The sequence below is a fragment of the Panicum virgatum genome, chromosome 6N, assembly GCF_016808335.1.
Source record: "Panicum virgatum strain AP13 chromosome 6N, P.virgatum_v5, whole genome shotgun sequence".
In the NCBI taxonomy this organism is placed as follows: Eukaryota; Viridiplantae; Streptophyta; class Magnoliopsida; order Poales; family Poaceae; genus Panicum; species Panicum virgatum.
This window is the reverse complement of record NC_053150.1, coordinates 46,346,051-46,354,428: the sequence shown is the minus strand read 5'-3', so window position 1 is coordinate 46,354,428 and position 8,378 is coordinate 46,346,051.

The following is an 8,378-nucleotide window of genomic DNA, read 5'->3' as shown; positions in this document are numbered from 1 at the left end:
GGACACAAATAAAAAGACTCAAAACACTAATAGGCACACAAAAAGGTCTACAAGTTTCCCAAGATCAAATAACAAAGTGCTTCCTCAATAACATTTAGAATGAACAACATGAAGTTGTAGTTTTTGTTAGAGTAATGGTACAATGTTACTTGATATTCCGATTAAAGAGTGCAATGTAGACGGTCATATTAATATATATAAAATAAAATGAACGGGTTGCCTCCCGCAAAGCGCTTCATTTAAAGTCATAGAGCTCGAATTTCTTACATACCTTCTCATTGATGCGAAGCCATGGTCCTTAATGCAAGAGGTGAAGGTGTTCCATGCAGCTCTTATTCCACTTCCCATGTTGGACATGATCAATCACGCTTAATGGAAAACTTGCCCAATCGTCTCTCACATCATGGTCACCTCCTTCTTTGTTGTCCTTCGTCGCTACCTCTCTTTTCACGGATTTTCCTTTCTGTCCAGATTGGGAATTGCGCCAAACAATTGATCCAATGCAAAGTACACGAAATCTTCTTTCCAAAAAGTCTTCATTTGCCCAAAACACATTCCAATTAAGGGAGTTATGCCCCTTTTTCCACGTCACTACAATCTGCCCCGTGCTGATTTCAGCACGTGCATCTCTGATGTTTGAGACATAGCTCCTCCCGTGGGTCTTCAATTGTATCGATTATGGATGCGTTGAACCGAGGACTTGATGGAGATCCTGAATATTCAACTTTCTTGCATTGTAAATCTCTGGACTTGTGCACAAAATTGATGAGGCTTAGCAACATGCGTTCTTGAAACTTGAAGATGTTGATGATGGTGTTCAAAATTTTGGGCACAGTTTCCCTCCTCATCATTTGAGTTTCATGTCCTGCATGGTTAGTGAAATTCGGGGCTTCTCCCGACATGTGCTCTTTTAGGGTAATGAGCTTGACCAAGCGCAAAGCAAGATCGAGATTTGCAATTATTTGTAAACATATGCAACATAATCACATCCTCAATTAAATTTCATCAACAAGGCATGGTGTAATTAAATGCAGCATGTGTTTCTTGCATAGCGCGGAGCTCATTATTAGGCATAGGTTCTTTAAGCATGAAATCAACCTTCTCAAGAAACTCTAGCCTATAATCATGAAAAGAACAAGGCATAGAATTTAAACTTTCATTCCGACTATTGGTTCGAGCATGAGATTTTTAACGATTATCAACAAAACCAATAGAAGCTTGAGAATTCACTATATACCTTAGCCTCGGAGCTTTTTCATACTCATTGGAGTCGTGGTGCTTTGTGCGAGATGTCATCTTGACGCACTCCTCGTGGTCCGTCGTGATTTGTTTCTCACGTCTCCATGTGTTGAATGTTGCGCTCTTGTAATCCGTCGTGGCTTGTTTGCAACATCCTCATTTGTCGAAGGTCGACCGCTTGTGCCTTCATTTGCCAATGTCATTGGGGTTCTTCCTCTGCTCCAATCCTCTGAATTTTATCATGTACGCTTGATGAAAACATCGCCCAAACTCCTCTTCATTGTTGCCATCGTCATCTTCTCTATCTTGTTCTCATCGCGTTGCTCCTGCCTCTTCTTTGTGGAATCTCTCATGTATACTCAACAGAACATATACCAAAATATATATCTATTGAAATGTTTATAAAATTACCTTTCCAACGAGTGGTCCTTCGCTTTAAACGGAGTCCAAACGAGGGAGTTATGCCATTTTCACTTTTGGCGCTGCGTGCTGTCCAGAAATTTTCAGAGTGCACAACCTTCAATGTTTTGGCCATACCCGCTTGTAGGAATCTCCGATTGACTTGGTTCTTAATTCGTTGGGGCGGGAACTTCGTGGAGCTTTTGAATATCCAAAAATATGATGCTATTTGCTTCTGAGGTTGAGCAGAATATTGATGATAACAATGACTTCTTACGAATCGATCCGAAGATGTCGATGATCTTGATCTTGTGGTCTTTGGAGCGTCTTGTTGTGCATCCTTGGCTTCAAGGTCATCACCATTGATTCACCAGCGAGTAGCATGGCACCAATGGTCTGTCTCCATGGTTCTTGCTTTGCCTAAGGTGTCGGGATGGAAGGAGGCTCCCATGCTTTGTGTCGATGATCAGAGCGGTCTCTTTCTTTGATTGCACTTGACTAGAAGCTTCTTGAGCATCCCATGGAGAAGATGGGTGGCATCATGGTTCCTCTAATCTTGTTGCCTCTAGCGTTGGTTAACTTCAAATCATCAACTTTTGTGCACAAGGTTCTCCAAACATCTTGCGACATCGTCATCACTTTCTCCATTGTTTGTTGCTGCCTCTTCTTCGTTGAATTCCTTGATCATCCTGCACAGAACATGTACCAAAATTCTACACCATGGAAAGCCTTATGAAATTACCTTTTCAACGAGTGGTCATTGATCCCAAACGGACTCCGGATGAAGAAGTTATTGTTGTTTTACTCCGGCACTACGCTCTGTCCAGAGACATTTCAGAACGCGCAGCGTTGAAAGATTTTACCATAACTCTTCACACGGATCTCCAAAATTCATGATTCTTGATGCGTTAGAAAGTAGACTTGATGGAGCTTCAAAATAATCTATTATTTGCTCATGGTACTTCTCTGATCTTGGACGAAAAACTCATTACAACAGTAACACTTTAGAGATGATGATGATACGATCGCATGATTTTCTTCGCGGGCATGCTTCATACCTATTGCTTCAACAAACAATTTTTCCCAAAAACATTAGTCTTTAAAATCAATTGACATGGTGGCGTACCTTATTTATCATCTTTTGCTTTGGGGAATGGGGACTCGATAGCGGATGCTGGGCCACTAACAAAAGTTAGCACCTACCACTAAAGAGTGGGTCTTCACGTAGCCATCAACTTGCTTGAGTGAGATTGGACTTGTCAAAGTACAGACGTTGAGAACTTCTCAATCACTTTGTGTCTAGGGTTTCACCTGCATTCATGGACACAAACAAGAAACATAGGATATATGCAATAATAAAATTAGGGTTAGTCCAAAAACTAGATAGATCGCCCTAGGGTTCGTGTTGCCGATCCCCGGCAACGGCGCCAGAAAAGCTTGTTGACGCTCCTTAGCGCCCCGATTTGTATACCGCAAGCGCACAGTTCGTGTAGCTTTTCCCTTAGAGTATTCCCCTCAAGGTTTATCAATCCGTGGATCGACAAATAACTACCTAAGGTTTTCCATCTAATCTAATGGATCTATCCTAACATGAAGCATTGATTGCATATAAAGGGTAAACCTTTAATAGATATGAGTGATATGTGAAGGTTGATCTCATCCATGAATATAGGCTTAATCATAGCAAAACCAAAGATATGACTAGGCCTATCGTCATCTAGTTGTAGTTCAAGCTAACGAGCAGATAAATCATGCATCTCAATCAAAAGCATCTTTAAACTCAAAATCTCCAATCCGATCCCTCGATACCCAACCTACTAAGTGGCAACGGCCTGTCACGACGCCACCCCTTTCAACGGGATACCCTGAAGCAAGTTGAAACCCCTCTGGTAGTTCCGCCATGAACCTCTAGCCACCATGACTACAATATCATGCTAAGCGATCTATCTCGATAATAGATCTTGGATGAAGCAAACCCAAAGAGAAGAACGAAATCGAAAGAGGAGAACATGATCGCTAATAGATTCGGAAGACATGATTATCATTACTCACATAATAGATTCGTTTGGATCATCACCACCATGTGCACACCATCGATGAATCCAACTAGCTCTTGAACTCCGCCATGGCACAACCACGCAGGGAGGCCACGACGGCTAGGGTCGGCCTAAGCCATCTCCTAGACAACTTCGAAGACTTGCGGCGGCCGTCGTCTCCCTCCGGTCTTGGCCCTAGGTTTTCGTCGAGTTCTGGGTGGATGGATGCCTCGAGTTGAATAAGGTGCGAGCTATTTATAAGCCGAGGAAGCCACCGGTCGAAGGGGAGGTCGAACCGATCTAAAAAAGGGCTGGGCCGGCCGGCCCAATGGGCCTAGGCCGGCCGGCCTGGCTCACTCCTTCGCCGTCGTGTGTCCTCCTTTCGCGTGCAGACTCCTCGCATCTTCTAGAGTTTATGTCCTTCACGATTGCACCCCTTTTGACGTCGTTATCTTGGAGATATCTTCGAGGAAAGGATAGGATAGGGAATCCTTCCTTAAATCTTCATTTGCTTTGCTTAATCCCGAAGTATCTTGATCTCATCTTCGTAGGCTTGGTCCTTTGGGCTCTCTTGGAGGATGGATGTGCACGAATGGGCTTTGAATCAATATGGGCTTTGGTCCTTTCTTTGGGCTTTGGCCTTCGTTTTTCTCCGTGTTAGCGCTCGATCACGGGCCTCGTCATTTCATACTCCAAAATAGGCCAAAAACCTGCAAAAACGAAGTTCCTCCAAAATATATGTGCAAGTGTGAAAATGACCAATAATTAGGCCGGGGTTAGGATGGTTAGTGATTTTGATATTAAATTCATGCCATTATCAAGGATAAATAAGGGATAAAAGGGGTACTTAAGGAGCGCCAACACTAAACAGCCCAAATGGCAAGCTTCGGCAAGCATCTACATGCTGCACAAAACAGTAAGTTAGCAAAGTATACAGAATCCGTAAACTTTGCATACTTATCCAAACGAACGCCAAGGGGCTTCGACCTTCTAAAAGGCTCGAACCAAATAACCTTCGGCACTAAAGGCACAATAAGTGCAAAACGGACGCCAAGGGGCTTCGACCTTCTAAAAGGTCCGAACCAAAAAACCTCCGGCACAAAACGCACAATAAGTGCAAAATGAACGCCAAGGGGCTTCGACCTTCTAAAAGGTCCGAACCAAAAAACCTTCGGCATAAAAGGCACAATAAGTGCAAAATGAACGCCAAGGGGCTTCGACCTTCTAAAAGGTCCAAACCAAAAAAATCTTCGGCACTAAAGGCACAATAAGTGCAAAACGAACGCCAAGGGGCTTTGACCTTCTAAAAGGTCCGAACCAAAAAAACCTTCGGCACAAAAGGCACAACAACTGCAAAACGAACGCCAAAGGGCTTCGACCTTTCAAAAAGTCCAAACAAACAACCTTCGGCAAAAAAGGCACAAAAAGTGCAAAACGAACGCCAAGGGGCCTCGACCTTCTAAAAGGTCCGAATAAAAAACCTTCGGCACTAAAAGCAAAATAAGTGCAAAACGAACGCCAAGGGGCTTCGACCTTCTAAAAGGTCCGAACCAAAAAACCTTCGGCACAAAAGGCACAAAAAGTGCAAAACGAACGCCAAGGGGCCTCAACCTTTCAAAAGTCCCGAATCAAAAAACCTTCGGCACCAAGGGCACAAAACGTGCAAAAAGAAAGCCAAGGGGCTTCGACCTTTCAAAAGGTCCGAAACAAACAACCATCGGCAAAAAAGGGGTCTTCGACCTTTAAAACGAACCGAACCAAAAGACCTTCGCACAAAACAAAAAGAAAAATACCCTCGGAACGATCGAAACATGGATGCCAGAAAGGGGGGAGACGTTTTTCCATCCGACCCCTCGGCATCAATCCCTCGATCCACACGAAACAAAAAGAACAAAACCTCCCGAAGACAACAGCGCGCAAGAAAGGGGGGAGACATTTTTCCAAAAATACAAAATTTCCGCGCGTTGCCTCGGTGGTAAGCAAATAATCTATCAAGGTTCCACAAAAGAGAACTCCCTTTTCTACATAAACTGCCTCCGGGCAACGACTCGTTAGGAAGGGGGGAGACGTTTTTCCAAAAAACAAAACCCTAACGAGTGTCACCTCGAAGGATGCACATAACAAGGCATCTCGAAGGATGCACAAAACACAACACCTCGAAGGATGCACATAACAAGGCACCTCGAAATATGCACAAAACACAGCACCTTGAAGGATGCACATAACAAAGCATCTCGAAGGATGCACAAAACACAGCACCTCAAAGGATGCACATAACAAGGCACCTTGAAGGATGCACAAAACACAACACCTCGAAGGATGTACATAACAAGGCACCTCGTCGGATGCACAAATCAAAACACCCGAAGGACATCTCAGGCATCTCGAAGGATGCACACAGAAAGGAAACCCGAAGGATACGCAATAAGAAGCCACGTTAAATGCAATTGCGAGAATAACATAGGCTCTGAAAAGCATCGCGAAGGTCACATTCAGACGAAAGAGCAAAACAGATTACAATGAATTTCGACCGGACTAGCATAAATATTCTGCCACACTGCATCCGGGACGAGCAAGGCTGAAAGCCTCCCAGCTCATCAATACCATAGCGTTGTTCATATCCTGCACCATGAGAATATTTACAGACCAAGTGCCAGAAACTACCAAAGTAAACTACAAACTAATCTCTAGACCTAAGCCCCCGACAAACCACCGGCGTCATTCCCCGAAGGAGACCTGCGAGCCTCGGACATTCGATTGTCCTCCGAAGGCTGATCAGGAGTCGACCCCTGCACAAAATAGACAAACCCAATAAAAAACAAGCAGAACAAAAACGAACAGTTGCTGGAACCAACCCTACCTCAGTAGCAGCGGCTGCCAGAGTCCGAACGGCGACCATGCCCGAAGGTTCCCAGAACTGTTCAAAAAACGCAACCTTCACCTCCTGAATCTTTGCGACCTCCTCAGCCAAACCTTCGTAGGGGACATACTGAAAACCCTCCAGTCGGGCAAGATCAACTGTGCCGGCGCGAAGAAGGTTTCCAACAAGCCCCTCGAAGGAAACAGAGGCCGCGTTGTCATTTGCAACGCTCATCACCTTACCGAGGCCCTCAAACTCAGACATCATCCAATCCAAGAGCTGAAAGATGACCTGAGAACCTTCGGCCGGCTCAAGCAAGGGTAAAGGCTCCGCCCCAAGAGTGGCAAGAGCCTTCTTGTACTCTTGGTAAACTCCATCGGCTCGTGAGGCGACTTCGGTGAAGACCTGCTCGAGTTCACCCATTTTAGCGTGAACCCTCTCCAGCTCGGTGATCCTCCCCTTGAGGGCAGCCTTCTCATTTGCGTCCCCCTCAACAGTCCTCCGAAGGCTCTCTAGAACCTTCTCATTATCCGAAGCAGTTGACTCCAGCTTCGAACACTTGACCTTCAGTTGCTGGTTCTCATCCTTCAGAGCGAGAACCACCGCCTCAGCCCACCGTAGTTTGTCAGCTAGAACCAATCTCTCGATGGCGCTCGTCACCCGAAGGTCCGCATCCGCCTTGGCCTTCTGCATCAAAATACGGCTAGCGTGGGCAAGCTTCTTGCCCAACTCAGCAACAATGAAGGCAGCTTCGGAGGTAGACGTCTCTGCCACGGCTGCATTAAACTCTGAATCAAACACAAAATCACCTTCGGGGACACCAAAAAGTGAAGAAAGGCTAAACATAATCAGGCTCCGCCCTGCCCCTTTCCGGAGGAAGAATCCCAGTCATTCCAGGCCCATGCATCAGAGCCAAAAGTTGCTTCATCGACGCAGAGACAGCTGTGAAGGAAATAAAAAGAGGGATACTATAAGGTCACAAACAAAGGGTTCACAAAAACAGGGAAGCGAAGCTTACCGGCTTCGTCGAGATTCAAACCCTCCAACATCTCCGCCTCCTTATCCGAAGGTAGAGCCGACGACCCACCGGGGAAATCCCCGCCCCTGAGAGAGAGCAGCGTCTCACCAACCACAATCTCCCCCTCCTCGACACCAGCCGCAAGGGTAGGCGTGGCGAACGCCGTCATCGGGGCCGGATCCTTCGGGGCACCGGCCGCAGCCCTGGTGGGCTTAGCCTCTGGCGGCTTCGGAATGTCCGAAGGCTTGGAGCCAGTCTTAACAAGACTCTGAATCCTCCGGCATTTTGTTATACCTTCGGGGGAACAATAAAGATTAATCAACGCCCTCGCCACCTCAACCCAACGGCTGGAACCAAAAAGCATGGTCCCGTACTCATCGCTAAGATCATAACGGGATCTAAAAAGCCTCCCTTCGGGAACTACAATCTCCCCGCCCACCGTCCCCATGAGCTCTTCCATAAATGAGGGCGTACTGCTATCGCCTGAAGAAACCTCCTCATCTTGTGCCTTCCTCTTGGCGTTCTCAGCCCTCGCAATAGAAACATTCGTGCTCGAAGGTTTCCGGCCACGCCCGCGCCCCCATGTGTCAACAGCCCCGGAACTCCCCACCTCCTCCACCTTAGCCTTACCTTTAGACTTCGACCCGGGAACCTCGGAACCAACGTTCCCGGGCGGCGTCATTCTCGAAATGGCGTTCGCCGGCACTGGCCGAGGCTCATAAGCCACGCCCATCTCAGCCAAACACCGGTTCAACCGAAGGTTCTCCCCACACACCTCCACCAAAGAACCATACTCCTTCCTGTTCCAGGGACCCAATATCTCCGC